Source organism: Mus caroli, unplaced genomic scaffold, assembly GCF_978045245.1.
Source record: "Mus caroli unplaced genomic scaffold, Mus_caroli_1 scaffold_5, whole genome shotgun sequence".
NCBI classification, from domain to species: Eukaryota; Metazoa; Chordata; class Mammalia; order Rodentia; family Muridae; genus Mus; species Mus caroli.
In genome coordinates this window covers 81959224-81976179 of record NW_028227260.1, presented here as the reverse complement: position 1 = coordinate 81976179, position 16956 = coordinate 81959224, and the positions used below count along the sequence as shown (strand labels likewise).

The following is a 16956-nucleotide window of genomic DNA, read 5'->3' as shown; positions in this document are numbered from 1 at the left end:
TTGAACTAAGACTCCTACATGATGCACATGCATATTGAAATTGGAGAAGCAGGTCATACGCTATTTTCTACAGAATTTCTCAATTTTCATATACCTCAAAGGCAGTAATCTGTCATATTTATTGCTTCAGTTCTTCCAAAATGAAGATTTTCATCCTTTCTTTCATCTGGTTGATTCACAGCTTTATCTCAATTCTTAGAAAAAAGCTTGACACAAAGAATACATCAAAATGTTTGCTGAATAAATGAATAAACTAATGGAGTAGATGTAATGTCATGTGGCACAGACACTGCTTAATGTACACGGAGTGCCTGGTCAATGGCACTTCATCTTACTCATCTCCCTGGGCACACGAAAGTTACTAGCTAAGTCTTCAAAGCATTTTAACAACCATGAATATTCTTTGTAAGAAAACCATCAAGAGTTCATAAAAATTCTATTTCTTCACTTTGGCAATACAGACAAATGACCTTCCGATTTGCCAAGTGATTATCAGATTTCTTTTTGAAAATAGTCACATACATTAGCATTTATGGAAGGGTGTTTTAGAAAGCAAAATTTTACCTTCACAGTTAAGCGATTGCTAAACATAATTATTGGTTAAAATAATTTCCCAGGATGCATTTGTTTTTTTTTTTCACAGGACATTTGGGGTAGAGTCAATATTCAAAAGCACATTAAGTCATAAACAATATTATATCTTCTAAAATTAAATTCCTAACTTATTTAATGCCATGGAATAAAAACATAGTGACCATCAAAGACAAATAACAAAAAATTCCAGATAGTCATCATTCTCTGAAATGGAGTTTTAGAGAGATGGCTGCAAAAATAAAGATGGATCCATAGTGCAAAATTAAACTAAAATGTATCAAGAGAAAGTTGTTTACAGACATATATTTTTATATTTGACTGTATATTATATGTATATAACCTTGTATTGTATATTTTTAAATAAGTAGTAGATAAAAGAATATTATAATTTAAGATAGGATATGTTAGCATTTTACGAATAGAAAAAAACTACACACACACACACACACAAACATGTAACTGCAAAATTTAAGTATATTACCAAAGTGCAAACCAGAAAAATAAAAGAATACATTTCTGATTAGTTTAATTCAGAAAAGAATGAACTTTTATGGAACAGATTTTTAACACTTTTCTGTGGCTGTGAGACTTTTTTTAAATTAATTTATTTTTTAACACTCTATATTCCATTCCCTGTACCCCTATCCACCCTCCAACTGCTCCTCATCCCACACCTCCTCCCCACCCCACCCCAGCACTACATGGATGCCCCCAACCCACACCCCACCCGAACTCTAAACACTGTGGGATCTCCAGTCTTTTGATGGTTAGGTGCATCATCTTTGAGTGAACACAGATCCGGAAGACCTCTACTGCGGAAGATCTCTACTGTATGTGTGCTATGAACTCATATCAGCTGGTGTATGGTGGTCCAGTGTTTGAGAGATGTTGGCAGATTAATTGATACTGCTAGTCCTACTACAGGATCACTCTTCTCCTCAGCTTCTTTCAGCCTTCCCTAATTCAACAACAGGTGTCAGATGTTTCTGTCCACTGGTTGGGTGCAAATATCTACATCTGACTCTTTCAGCTTCTTGTTGGATCTTTTATAGGATAGTCATGCTAGGTCCCTTTTTGTGAGTGCTCCATAACCTCAGTAATAGTGTCAGGCCTTGGGACCTCCCATTGAGTTCTCCTGTTAGGTTATATTCAATATGACATAAAACTGATATTGTTTGAGGACCTTATTTCTCTGGCCCACTACTCTAGGTAAAATAAAGTGCTGATTTTATGTAAATTTTTGTATTATTTTTCCATTTACTTAGCTTTTGTGTGTATGTGAATGGTTTTCCTGTATCATGTGGGTTCTAGAGACTGAACTCAGGCTATGATGGAGCTTGGTGGCAAGTCTCCTCATGCACCAAGACATCACACTGGTGCCTCATTTTCATATTTTTATAGAAAATACTGGATGTCTTCACCTCTTCAATATTTTTCTTAACTAAAATTTATTATTATTTCATTCATTTCAAATTTTATTTAATTATTATGAAGCAAATTTAACACAGATTCATAAACTGTAGCCAATACTTATTTTGGTTGCTGGGGATCAGATCCAACACCTCCAGATTCTTAGGTGATTCATCTCCCACTGGGCTGAATTTACAAGGGAATCTCAACTCCCTTGTAAACACATTTTGCAGACACATTTTTGAAGTATTCCAGGGTATTAGAGAGGCAAGGTTGGTCTGAGAGGAGTTGGGTGAGTTGGGAGTTAAATATAATAAAAATATATTGTATGAAATTCCCAAAGAATTGCTTATATATTGCATTATTAAAACGAAATCATTTAAAATTATAATTATGGGAGTTTTAAACTCCATTTCATCCATGGAGCAGTTTCAAAGCCTAAAAGAAAAAAAATACACATGAATCATATCAAGTTTGTACAAGCATTTCCATAATAGTAGAATTTGAAAGGCGATTTAAGCTAAGAGATGATGTTAGAAAAAAAACGTATCATTCATCAGGTCTTTTCAACGTGAGTTATTTGGTTCTTTCAATTACCACTAATCATTAGAATGTGCATATAATTCCTGCATTTGGGAGGCAGTAGCCAGAAATTCCAGAATAAAAGTTCCACATAGACTATATAGTGAGTTTGTAGTCAGTCTGGTGGTGCACATGAACCCTGTTTTCTTCAATTCTCTACTCAAGCAAATATAAACAAATGCAAAAATCAATCAGTAGGACATCAAAAGTCATTGAACATTCTGCTTTTATGGTTACTAGGAATAGAATGTAAATTTATGTAGAAAAAACTTTTAAATTGTCAATCATGAACTAGTGAATATCCACCATTTCTCCTAAATATGTAGCATTGATGACTTAAATTTTATATAAAATGCTTATTCAGTAAAACTAATATTGTTACTCCAAGGATATTGTTACCTTTCAATAGAAAGGCCTGTAATACCATAAAAATATTTGCCAGAAATAATCAACTGGTATTAAAAATTAATATACACTTTCAAAATATAATTTTATGGCTAGTGTTTCAAGATTTATGTTTTTTCCTCAGGAACAAAATGACTAAGCATAATTCTCATTCAATACATGTAAATGAGAAGTTTTATTGTTAGAAAATATGCTGACACTGCCTACATATAGAAATGACATTGTCTACTGCATTGGCTTGGCATTTGCAAAAATGAAGTAAAATAAATCGCATTGTGTGTCCCAAGAATATCAAAATTTCTTCAATTAAAAAGCCAGTTTAAGTTCAATTAGTGATCAGTTTCACAATTTATTTTTAATTAAACATGTTTAATTAAAATGTTGTTAATTATAAAGCCACAGATCTCCTTATAATATTTTCTTACACAGTCATTTTTTCTTGGCCTCCTTGACTTTCAATCTCTCCCCTAGCCCCCTGTTCCCTAGGCTTGTTTATATCCTCTCAACACTAATATACATATTTCAGGGCCAAGAAGTGGGAGTGGGTGGGTAGAGGAGTGGAGGGGAGGGTATGGAGGACTTTTAGGATAGCATTGGAAATGTAAATGAAGAAAATACCTAATAAAAAATTAAAAAAATAGAAATCCACTGTAACCTCAGTTAAAATTTTAGTACCATAGTTCATAGAAAATACTTTAAAGTTCATTGATATTCACTACTATTCCTTAGTTTCTAAAATTTAATTTTAATCTTTGAACAATTATACTGTTCTTATATGATGTAGACATTTACATAAACACAGTACAACTTGAGTGCAATATTCAGTCTATTATTTTTAAAGGTAAAAATGTTTTAAAATGAAAGCATCTATTTTATGTTTAATTTTGTTAATTTAAACTGTCTCAACTGAAAACAAAGAGAGATGTTTGAAGAAAAATTTGAAGTCATATATGATGTGATATTCAATTTCTTGTGTTTTGGAAAAGCTAAAACAATAATTTCATGGTTCAGCAGGTTGCTCCTATAAACTTCTGTAGTTTTCTGGTATCAACAAAGTCTATTCAATTTTATACATATATACAAAGTTCTTAAACTTTTGACATTATTATCACCTTCCCCATTTAATCAACTGTTCTTTGTTAAAATCCTGATGTAGTGTATCCCTTAGATATCATCCATTTCTTAATAACTAGAAAGGAGGTATATTTCTCTACACAGAGTTATAGGTGTAGGGACATATGCAAATATTAAGTCAAATTGTGAAACATTTGCAAGTCTTAAAAAGTTTCCAGAAATTTAGAAAAGATTGTTTTTTACTTAATGAAATTTGGTCAAGTTTTGGTACACTTTTTATATTTTTAATCCTCCTGGAATAAAACTTAGTCCAAAATATTTTTACATTAATTAAGGTTAAGAATAGTCATGTGGCTTTCGGCCGCCGCAGCCATCTTCCAGTAACTCGCCAAAATGACGAACACAAAGGGAAAGAGGAGAGGCACCCGGTATATGTTCTCTAGGCCTTTTAGGAAACATGGCGTTGTTCCTTTGGCCACATACATGCGAATCTACAAGAAGGGTGATATTGTAGACATCAAGGGAATGGGCACTGTTCAAAAAGGAATGCCCCATAAGTGCTACCACGGCAAAACCGGAAGAGTCTACAATGTCACCCAGCATGCCGTGGGCATCATTGTCAACAAGCAGGTTAAGGGCAAAATTCTGGCCAAGAGGATCAATGTGCGGATTGAGCACATCAAGCACTCAAAGAGCAGGGACAGCTTCCTGAAGCGGGTGAAGGAGAACGACCAGAAGAAAAAGGAAGCCAAAGAGAAGGGCACCTGGGTGCAGCTGAAGCGCCAGCCTGCGCCACCCAGAGAAGCATACTTTGTGAGGACTAACGGAAAAGAGCCTGAGCTGTTGGAGCCCATTCCATATGAATTCATGGCCTAATTGTACACAACGAAATAAAATACCAGCACCAGGAAAAAAAAAAAAAAAAAGAATAGTCATGTGAAATGCTATATAAAGTATTTAGTTCCTTTCAAAAGCATAAATGAATATATCTGGCTCTTTTAAAATAGCAAATCCATGCTAAGAAATGTCAGTCATATTCAGTTCCAGTTATTATTTCAAGATTCAAATTTAGGATTTAATGCAGGCATCTACTAATTTCCTCCAGAATGCATTAAATTATCTTAGATAACCACTTGAATCAGTATATTAACATAATTCTACAATTTTAAAGAATATAATTTGTGTTTGCTTGAAGATACATAAAACAAATATATACTCCTAGTACAAAATTAGATTATGGAATATATACATTCATTTTGAGAAAGCCTCTTTAATACCATCAGGCTTTCTACTTTGATCAGTAGATCAAAATCAACTTAAATGCCCACCAACTGAAAAGTTATTGATTAAATAATTATACTGTAACACAAAAATGTATGCCTTTAAGTTGAGGTATTAGGATACTTAACAAAAGTACTCAGAATGCATTGGTAGTACAAAAGTAATGTTAGCAAATGGCACTGATACTAAAATAAAAAACATTAAATTTAGATACTGATAATGACATTTGTCTACTTTTTATTTATTTTCCTCTTGATGCTAGCTCATAAAATGATACTTTTTCCATCTTACTTTCTATATTTCTATTATTTTAAGTTTTCCTCGATGAAAAATATTACATTTAATAATAATTTTAATAATAATAAATTAATAATAATTAAAACATATAATTTACAAATGATGTTTTCTACTAAATCTGCACAAGGCTACTCTTAACTGAGACAGAATTAAGACAAAAGGGTAGAGATTCTTATCTATAAACCATTAATGAACATTGGAATATTTCACCAGTGATGTAATATTATGATTTATCTTATTTTATTCTCAACATTTTTATGAAATTTAATATTCTTTAATAATTAAATCAGAGAAACAGCATAATTTTTAAATTATTTTTTGTGTGATCAGAATATAATTACATCATTATCTTTTTCCATTTCTTCTCTTTAAATCCTTCCATTATATCCTTCCTTCCTCTTTCAAATTCATGGCCTCTTTTAATTGTGTGTGTGCTTATATGTGCTTATATGTGTGTGTGCATGTATTTGTTCCATTTCATTGCACTGTCTTGTTATTTGTTAACAAATATGAAGGCTGTGTACATCATTAATCTGGTGAATTCACAATTAAGTAGGTGCTAATAAATATATATTTTATATAAAATTATATATATATATATATATATATTGAGAGAGAGAGAGAGAGTAATAGGTTTTCATTAGTCCTTTCCAATTTTCTGGATTCTACAGGCACTCCAACTTAAAACCACATATCTACAGATTCAATCCTAACATCCACATATTAGAGAGAACATATGATATTTGACTTTCTGTGTCTCTTTTACATCACTCAATATATGTTTGATTATATATCAGTTCTTTCTAACTTCAGGTCATCTTTTGCTCATCTCAACTAAGCAGTTAAAAGCAATGTATTAATGTAAACTTTCCAATGGAAACCCAATAAAACTTCTACGTGATCATAACTGATACTGGATCATATGTCCTTTGCTGGATATTCAACTGTAGTCATTCATTAAACAGTAACTTATTCTTTTAAATTACAGATGCTTCAGGATTCAAAATAATCAAGCATGAGAGTTGCATAAGACAATACAGTCTAGCAATCTGAGCAACATTATTTGTTATTCTTTTTCAGAGTTTAAAATGCATTAAAATAAGTATTATAATCATACAAAATTGTATTCAGAAATTACATCATTTTAGTTTTTAATTTCACCATACGTTTAGGGAAGACACTCAACAGACCTATTAGTTTATTTTCAGCCAATTTTTTAGTTAAATATAGAACTTCCTGTATGTTGATTCTACATTTCCTTTGTCCATTTGTGTACTTTTGTCCCATATGACAAGCTTGGCTTTTTGTTTTTGGTCTTTTTGGAACTCCTAGATACAAACACATATCGATTTTAGCTCATGGCATGGCCATAATCAGCAATATTTCAGATATTTAATATGCCATTTAATTGAAATTTTCTTATTAAGAATTGCTACTTCCTAAATTGAATAAGAAGATTGAGTAAGAACAGTTGTTGACAGTAATTAATATTCTTGCATAGCAGTTATGCAACAATTAATTATTTTCAAGAAATTCTTTTCCCTGCTATTTTGTTAGGGATAATACATTGTAATATTTTTTGGTACTGTCAGTTTGCTAACATTGAAATAACTATTAATTTATTAATAAGCTGGGTGCATTTCAGTGTCATTTAAGCAGCCTTTGCTTTTCTTCCCATTGCTTGTATTATTTTCCATATGAAGAATAGATAACTGGCACTTAGAGTAAGTTAACTGTAAATAAAATATGTGTAGCAGGGTTTCCCCCACCCCAGGAGAAAATGTAATATTTTATGAAACTATGTTATACAGTTGATTTTATTTTTGTTTTTTTTTTCTTTTTTTTAATTAGATATTTTCTTTATTTACATTTCAAATGTTATCCCCTTTCCTCATTTCCCCTTCAAAAACCCCCTATCCCTTCTGCCTTCCCCCTGATCACTAACCCTTCACCCCTGAATTCCTGCTTCTCCACCTTGGCATTCCCCTACGCTGGGTCATAGAGCCTTCACAGGAAGGTCCTCTCTTCTCATTGGTGTCCCACAAGGCTATTCTCTGCTTCATATGTGGCTGTAGCCATGGGTTCCTCCATGTGTACACTTTGCCTGATCGTTTAGTCCCTGGGAGCTCTGTAGGTACTGGTTGGTTCATGTTGTTCTTCCTATGGGGCTACAAACCCTTTCAGCTCCTTGGGTACTTTCTCTAGCTCCTTCATTGGGGACTCTGTGCTCCGTCCAATGGATGGCTGTGAGCACCCATTTCTGTATTTGTCAGGCACTGGCAGAGCCTTTTATGGGGACAGGTATATCAGGTTCTTGTCAGCAAGATCTTGTTGGCATCTACAATAATGTCTGGTTTTGGTAGTTGTTTATGGGATGGATCCCCAGGTAGGGCAGTCTCTGGATGGCCTTTCCTTCAGTTAAAAAAAGTTTTAATTTATGTTACACAATTGCTAAGTTGTTCATGGTAAAGTAAATGATTCACTCTAATTAACACAAAGAACTGTTTGAATAAGTAGGAAAAAGCTTCTTATATGGTCTTACATGCAAGGGGAGAGGGCGAGAGGGCGGGAGGAAGCAAGGGAGGGAGGGAAAGAGAGAGGGAGGGAGGCAGAGATGGGGAGAAAAGAGAGACGAAGAGAGAGAGAGACAGAGAGACAGAGAGAGACGGGGGGGGGGTTGACTTGGTATTTGGCAGGCATCAAGGTTATTCCTGCCAATGATACTAACCACGCCGACATGTTCAATCAAGAGTTGGCCAATTATATCAATAAAGATTCAGTTTCTCTATTATCTCTCCTTTGACAGTCATGATTTTTCTGTCATTCTATATTACTACTTGTTGAAGAGATGAGGGAGACCCCCTCATTCTCACTCTTGGATATTTTCAAACCCATCCCTTTCCTAGACAGGGTGATTGCAGACTTCATCTCCTACTCCAGAGCATGTGTGATGGATGCTAGTGTGAAATTCCTATGAACTCTCTATCTTTTGTCTGTTCTAATAAATCAATTCATAAATCTCCTCCCCAATTTTGTATTCTTTTCCCCCCTTTTTTTTTGCACTCCTTTCCCATTTTCTTTGTTTTCAGTTTTAATTATGTAAAAACAAATTCCATCTGGCATATGCTTTAAGTTATTATCTCACTAATTATATTTCATTAAATTGTTATTTTATACACATTTTATACTCCTTTAAGCGGTTAATATCATAAAGCACTGTCTCATAAATTTTGGACATTCTCTTTTTATTTGTTCATAAACGTTCATCTTACTAGTATCAATCTGCACAGAAATACATGACCAAATTAATGAGAAAAATATTATGAAAAGCCAAATATCCTCCTAAGAAACTATCTGATATTGAAAAATCTTAATTTTGTTTTATATCAAAATTATTATAATCAAATAGATGAAAATTTAGATCCTTAATAAAATTTAGATTCTTAATATTTAGATACTTAATAAAAATCCAATTACAAAGGGTTTTCAATAAAGAAAACACTAACTTAGGGAAAAAGAAGTAGGTCTTTTGTAAATGTATTTTTATGTATAACAAAAAGGTAAACAATAATCAATTCTAAATTTGAAACTATGCTTTGAAAATTATTTATAATTGATATTTAATTTTATAGAAATCATGGACATACGAACTAGTACATATTTGTACTAAGAGCATTTAACTGAATCTGAGTATTTGCAGATGACTTGTGCTCATACAAGATTAGAAAATGATCATTTGTATAGAAGAATTATGTTTGTTGGCAAATAACAACTCACTTAAAATTCAAATGTTTGTCAACTATTCTGGTTCTGTGTGTCGGAAAATGGCTTTCTTCTCACATTTTTTTTTCTTTTCCTCGGGAAGCTTAGTATGGCATATATTTATTTCAGCCTTGTGAATTTGTCAAGGATGATGTTTATGTTTTATTCATTTTGGAACTTCTCCTAGAACTGTGATTCACTCTTTCTGCTGTTACATACACATCAGATGGAATTCATTGCAGCACACACAACTTGAGGCTATAGGTCAAATACAAATATAAAATACAAATACAGATGTATACATGCAGCCATCTATCATTCACATTTAACTGCTGAGGCCTTAGTAAAATCAATTCTAAAACCTCACTATAGCTATCCTCTCGCTCTTGCTCTTGCTCTGTGTGTGTGCGTGTGTCTGTCTGTCTGTCTGTCTGTCTGTCTCTCTCTCTCTCTCTCTCTCTCTGCTTCCTCGAATAATGAAGTTTTTAAAATGTACACTTTAAAAAAAGTGTTTTACTTGTTGATTTATACTTTCATGTTTATTTCATTAAAAACCCTGTATGTATAATGGTTAGGACACCCTGAGAAGCTTCCATTTTAAATAGGACAATATGCATTCAATAAGCTAGTTAGACATTTTTTGTTTTCTTTTCTCAGAAACTTAAGGCAAAAAATTTAAGTTAATTCTTTTGAAAATTTCACACATTAGCAATATATACCATCATATCCAAACCTCTATGTTTCCTGCTCCCCTATTCCTTCTTGAATTCATGAATCCTTTGATATTCTCTTTTTTAATTATGAATTTTCCTCAATTACATTTCCAATGCTATCCCAAAAGTCCCCCATACCCTCCTCCCCACTTCCCTACCCACCCATTCCCATTCTTTTGGCCCTGGCATTCCCCTATATTGGGGCATATAAAGTTTGCGTGTCCAATGGGCCTCTCTTTCCATTGATGGCCGACTAGGCCATCTTTTGATACATATGCAGCTAGAGTCAAGAGTTCCGGGGTACTGGTTAGTTTATAATGTTGTTGCACCTACAGGGTTGCAGATCTCTTTAGCTCCTTGGATACTTTCTCTAGCTCCTCCAGTGGGGGCCTTGTGATCCATCCAATAGCTGACTGTGAGCATCCACTTATGTGTTTGCTAGGCCCCGGCATCGTCTCACAAGAGACAGCTATATCAGGGTCCTTTCAGCAAACGCTTGCTAGTGTATGCAATGGTGTCATCCTTTGGAGGCTAATCATGGGATGGATCCCTGGATTTGGCAGTCTCTAGATGGTCCATCCTTTTGTCTCAGCTCCAAAATTTGTCTCTGTAACTCCTTCCATGGGTGATTGTTTCCACTTCTAAGAAGGGGCAAAGTGTCCACACTTTGGTCTTCGTTCTTCTTGAGTTTCATGTGTTTTGCAAATTGTAACTTATATCTTGGGTATACTAAGTTTCTGGGCTAATATCCACTTATCAGTGAGTACATATCATTTGAATTATTTTGTGATTGTGTTACCTCACTCAGGATGATGCCCTCCAGGTCCAACCATTTGCCTAGGAATTTCATAAATTCATTCTTTTTAATAGCTGAGTAGTATTCCATTGTGTAAATGTACCACATTTTTTTTATCCATTCCTCTGTTGAGGGGCATCTGGGTTCTTTCCAGCTTATACTCACACACATAACCTGCTGAATCCAGTTAGTGTTATTCATCTGTGTGTGTGTGTGTGTCTGTCTGTGTTTGTTTGTTTGTGTGTGTGTGTGTGTGTGTGTGTGTGTATGTGTTTAAGAATGACCACATCACATTGAAAAACTTATTAAGATGCTCATCTCTGGAGAAGACTGACTTTCCTATTCTTAATTGCTATTAAACGCCTATAAATCTTCCTTTATTGATAGGGCCTTGTAAGAATTCCTACACACATGTTGACATGACAATTGATGTTATTTGGTAGGTCTTCAGACAATCACATTCTTGAACTTTAAAAGGTCTTATCTATGACCAGCCCTGTCATAGATAAGAGATACTGTCACAGTATATATCATCCTCCTCTAGCTTTTACAATCTTTCTTCACCCTCTTCTATGATTCCTCAAACTTAGGTTTTAGGATTTTTCTGTTCATTTATCAAAAGCGGTTAAGCATCTCATGGTCAGTTGTTTATGCATTTTGATCAGTTGTGAATATCTATAGTAGTTTCCAACTGCTACCAAAAGAAGCTTCTTGGATGCAAAGTGAAAGCTACACTTTAGTGAGCAAAAGTATAAGTATTTAGAATATAGTTGGATAATATACTTGCTTAAGAAATAGAAGTAGTAGATTCTCCTCTATAGTCCAACAGTGACAATTAGTGGGATAAGTTTACATTACCAGGTATGAATTCTCTCTGCTAAGCAGGCCCTAAGTTCAATTAGATAGTTATTGGTTATATCCAAGACACAAGTGTCATATTATACTCTTGGGGATATTTTGCCAGGCTTGTAATTTTTGTGGTTTACAGGCTTTATAGCTTGGTATGGCTGTTGATTACTTTTTATCTTTTATTCTTTTTCAATGTGGAGTGGGAGAGGGATTAGCTATGCCTACTTCAATACTGATTAAACTTTCACATTTTGAAATATTATGGAAAACTATATGGGAGACATAAGTACCATATTAGTCTTCTGATTCCTATCATTGAAGATTTAAACTCTGTTATTTTATATTCACTAGCCCAGCCAGATTTATACTGCTGGCAAATCACATACTTATTTTTTATATGATATTGACTTAAAAATTAAATAGATTTTGAGAAACACTGGATATTTAGCATTACTAATCAGTCTTTCTCTCCATTAATCTGAATTTTAATATACTTCTAGCTCATTTGCATTAGAAAAATAAAAATGCATGGAATGAGATTTATTATAGGAGTATATTAATATAAAATATAACTATGTAAAATAAGTAACTTGATATATAAGTATTATAAGCTTAGTATGCTTAGAATAACTATATACTTGAGAACTTGAGATATAGGTAATAACAACACATATGCATATTGATGACACAATCATTATTAGTTATATTTGCTCTTTCTGTTTATCCTATCATTTAATTTTTTACAAAGTTTTATATAAATGCTTATACCAGGTGCATACAACAGTACACCTATGCAAACCATATTTTAATGTGGAAGAGATCATAGGCATAGAAGAAAAGTATTATTTGGATAATTTAAAACAATAACTTTCAGGAAATGAAAAATATGTAGGAGAAATACTAACAACTTTGTGAAACTTAGATGGGGTAGAAGAGAGATGGAGGGAAGAAAGGAGGGAGAGAGGGAGGGAGGGAAGGAAAGAGGGAGGGAGGGAGGGAGGGAGGGAGGGAGGGAGGGAGGGAGGGAGGAATTAGGGAAGAAGGATGGAGAGTACATGCAATAGGATTGCTTCAAGCAAGTTAAACATAAAGCTAGAATACAGACCATGTAATCTTGAGAACTTCTCCAAGGTTTCTGAATCATATGAAAGATGGACTCAAGTGTGTAATTAGATGAAAGTGTGTGGATAGGGAGTAATTATTATTGATTTATTGGTCTGCCATACCTTATCTCTAACACACTAAGCCAGGGTTTGGGGTTAGCAAAAGGGATTTAGATATATAAGTAAGAAACAGCAACTTTGCCTGAAACTGGAGCTCTGTTTCTGAAAGATATTTGAAAGTAAAAACATCCATCAGCTGATGTAGATAAAACAATACCAAAAAATTTCTTCTGACATCTGTATACTCATTTTTGGTTTACCTTTGCATTTGCTTATGTCTTAGTGTTCAAGTTCATGTGTCTCAGTTCACTAATGGCATGTTTTCTAACCTGTGAAACTTCAGATGAGCTCAAAGAGCCACAGAAATATACATTTCAGCTTTATAAAATGGAATTTTAAAAGTACAGGTCTATGGTACTCTGCAAAAATTAAGCACTGTTCTTATTCCAAGTTATAGTCATTGCATCCTTTCAATTCCTTCTTCCCATATGTTATATCTACCTATCTGATAATTACATCCGTTTCAAATGCCCCATTACTTTTCCTTATAGTCTCTATAGTCATTCCTTGTAATCTGACTTTATCATTTCCAAATTCAGCTTAAAAATATAATTTATTTCCTCTTATAGTCTCTATAGTCATTCCTTGTAATCTGACTTTATCATTTCCAAATTCAGCTTAAAAATATAATTTATATCCTAGCACTTATGGTAATTGAATATGAATTGACATTAGATAAACATTATTTAGGTAAAATCAGAGATAAATTCTCAGTTAATTTTTTAATATTTGTTTGCTTATTTAAAGAGATGCAGGTTCTAGTAATGGCATAATTTAAGGTAAACTACCAATATAACTCATAGAAGAGAGGTTTACTTTGGGCTTAGGGTTGCAAAGAGATAAGAGTCCATGACCATCACGGTAGGAAAGCATGGTTCAAGCAGACATGACAACTGGAGCTGAAAGCTGAAACCTCATATTTTGAACTGCAAGCAAGGAATAGAGAGGAAACATAGCAGCACCATGTAAAATGCACAACTCCAGCAAGTATTCAGTGCCCAAGACTGTGGATGACATCTCGGTCAAGCTACATTCAACTTCCTGGTCTCCAGAGGCTCTTGGCCATATTATAATGCAAAATGCATTTAGTCTAAAATGCACTTAGTCCAAATTCAAAAGTCCCTATAGTCTTTCACAGTTCTCAACAGTTTAAAACTCCAAAGTCTCTTCTGTGAGTCAAGGCAATCTTTTAGCTATATCACCCAGTAAAATACAAAAGCAAATTATATACTTCTAATATGAAATGGCACAGAATATACATTACCATTCTAAAGAGAGGAATGAAGGCATAGTAAGAAAATACAGGATCAAAAAGCATGACCTAAAATCAGCAGGCAAATACTGACTTCTGTAGCTTTGTAAACAGAATTGTCTATCTCTGCCCCTTTTATTTGCTGCATATAAAATACACCCAATTCCCCTGCCCTCTCTCTCCTACCTCTTCTCTCAGGCTGGTTCTGCCCACTGTATACAACTCTCCTTGGCAGAAATCGCAGGGGTCTGGCATCTCTCTGAGGATACTCCAAAACAACATAGGTTTCATGTCCACAGATTCTCACAAGTAGCCCCTTAGGACTTCCAGGCAGGGTGTTGCTTGTTACAAGTCTAGCTTTAGCAACCCTCTGAAACAATGAAGGACAATTCCACAACCCCTTCTACTCATATATCCTTCATCACTCTAAATCCTGGACCATAGAAATAACACTGCCAAGTGCAGATGCCACCTAGGGATGGATTGTGACAACAGTGAATAACATTTGAAGCAGCTTCCCCCACCCCCTATTTCTTAGGTCTTTTTCCTTACACAGACTGGAAGAATAGCTGGGTGGAATTTAGCCCCAAGGGAACCCTGATTTAACCAATACAATCATCCTTTGATGGATTAGTTTTCTAAAAAAAAATCTAAAAATTACATAGTTATTATTATTTTATGTGTAGATGTGTTTTGCCTGCATGTATTGGTGCTTATGAATGTTGGAAGAGGACTTTAGACCCTCTAGGAATGGAGTTAAGTTGGTTGTAAGGCTTAAGGTGGATGCAAGAAATTGAACTCCAGTCCTCTGCAAGAGTAAAAAGTACTCTTTTTTTTTTTTTTTTTGGTTTTTTTTTTGGTTTTTTCGAGACAGGGTTTCTCTGTGTAGCCCTGGCTGTTCTGGCACTCACTTTGTAGACCAGGCTGGCCTCGAACTCAGAAATCCGCCTGCCTCTGCCTCCTGAGTGCTGGGACTAAAGGCATGCGCCACTACGCCCGGCTCAAAAGTACTCTTTTTTAATTAGGTATTTTCTTCATTTACATTTCCAATGCTATCCCAAAGTCCCCCCATATCCTCCCTCCCCACTCACCTCTCCCCCACTCCCACTTTTGGCCCTGGCATTCCCCTGTACTGAGGCATATAAAATTTGCAAAACCGATAGGCCTTACATTAAGAAAAAAAGACTTCTAGAGTAGTTTGAAATGTGAGGTTAAATGATGCAACTTTCATAAGGATACTAGTAGAAAAATAAGATTGTTATTAGCTAGCTAGGCTTATTACGTTAATAGTTTGACCACAAGTGAGTCAGTTTATATACAGGATACAGATTTAACTAAAATGCCACCATTTGGATCATGAGTAGAAAATCAGATTTTCATTGCAACTAAAACTATTGAGTGGTTTGCTTAGATAAGGATAATAAGCGATTACAATCTAAATGTGTCTTTCAAAATCTTAAAAAGCAAATGTGCTATTATTCTAGTGATGGCAACAGAGCAATTAAACATGGCTGAATGAGACACAATTGTTATAACAAGAAATTAAGAAACTAACTACAGACATTACCTGTATAATTTTAGGCAAATGAGCACTGTATGTGTAATATTTACTTTTTCTCTACAATTAGTCTCTTCTGTTAAATTGATTTTATTCATCAGTGAGCTGTCATTGGAATCAAATCAAATTAAGGCCTCCCACCATTTCTTAAAAATTACAGTGGAATATACCGAAGTCAGTGGTTAATATTAAATGCAAATCTTTAAAATTGACCTTGTAGAAATAAATAAATTGGGTATTCCATGTATCATTTAAGTGATTAATTTTGATCAAAATATTCTTATCCAATTACTTTTGCCTTTGGTGATAGTATGTGTGACTATCATGGAATTTTCATATGCTTGTATTCAAAGTGGGATGTGTTTGAATACTCAGAAAGTTATTTCAAAGTGCTAAAGGCATCCAGATTAGAAGATAGGTCCGCTAAAATTAAGTTTTAATTGTAACACAGAGGTGAATAGTCAAAACAAAACTTAAAAACCATCATGCTATTATGTAATGGTTCTGGTTTTAAAATTTTCTTCATTATAAGAAGGTTGTTGCCCACTGGAAATTCCCAACCCAGTGATGGAAACCTTATGTCCAGATGCTTATTCACAACTAACAATAGTGAATATAAGATGTCTATAAATGGCATATTATAAACATGTTTATGAATAATGATACTTATAAAATACACATACATGTATGAGTGTAAAAGTTTGTTGTATATATTTGTGTATGTGCAAATATTTGTAATTTGTAAAAAAAAAAATAATGTTATAAAGTTCTTTTCCTAGAGGAAATGTTGATAGTATATTGGGCTTAAAAGGAATATACGCAAAAGAGCCAAATAATGAAGAGATATGTTTATGTATTTTGTATCTCAAAATAAAAATCAAAGCAGGTACAATTCATCTGGTGGGTTGCTTTCATTTTTTAAAGTTATCTAAATTACTATTTGATTTTCTAAAGTTCTTCTTTTAATTTACTGACCATATATTCATTCATTAATGAAGCAAAATATTTACTAAGTTATTGTGCAATATGCCTGTAACCATTCTAGACATTGAGGACACAGTAATAAATCACAGTGAGTCTATTGCCTTCTTGATTTGACGTTGAGGGAGCCTGAGAAACAATTAAGCAGGGATGTACCAGTCATACGGTATTAGAGGTTA

At 34.0% G+C, this 16956-nt stretch overlaps 1 protein-coding gene and 1 pseudogene across 4 annotated transcripts in view; one reads left to right on the top strand and one right to left on the bottom strand.

The window, feature by feature from the left end:
- Il1rapl1 (interleukin 1 receptor accessory protein like 1) overlaps positions 1–16956 on the bottom strand; it is a 1382089-nt gene that overhangs the window by 449064 nt on the left and 916069 nt on the right. The window lies entirely within an intron of this gene.
- On the top strand, positions 4427–4964 carry LOC147004664 (large ribosomal subunit protein eL21 pseudogene; annotated as a pseudogene).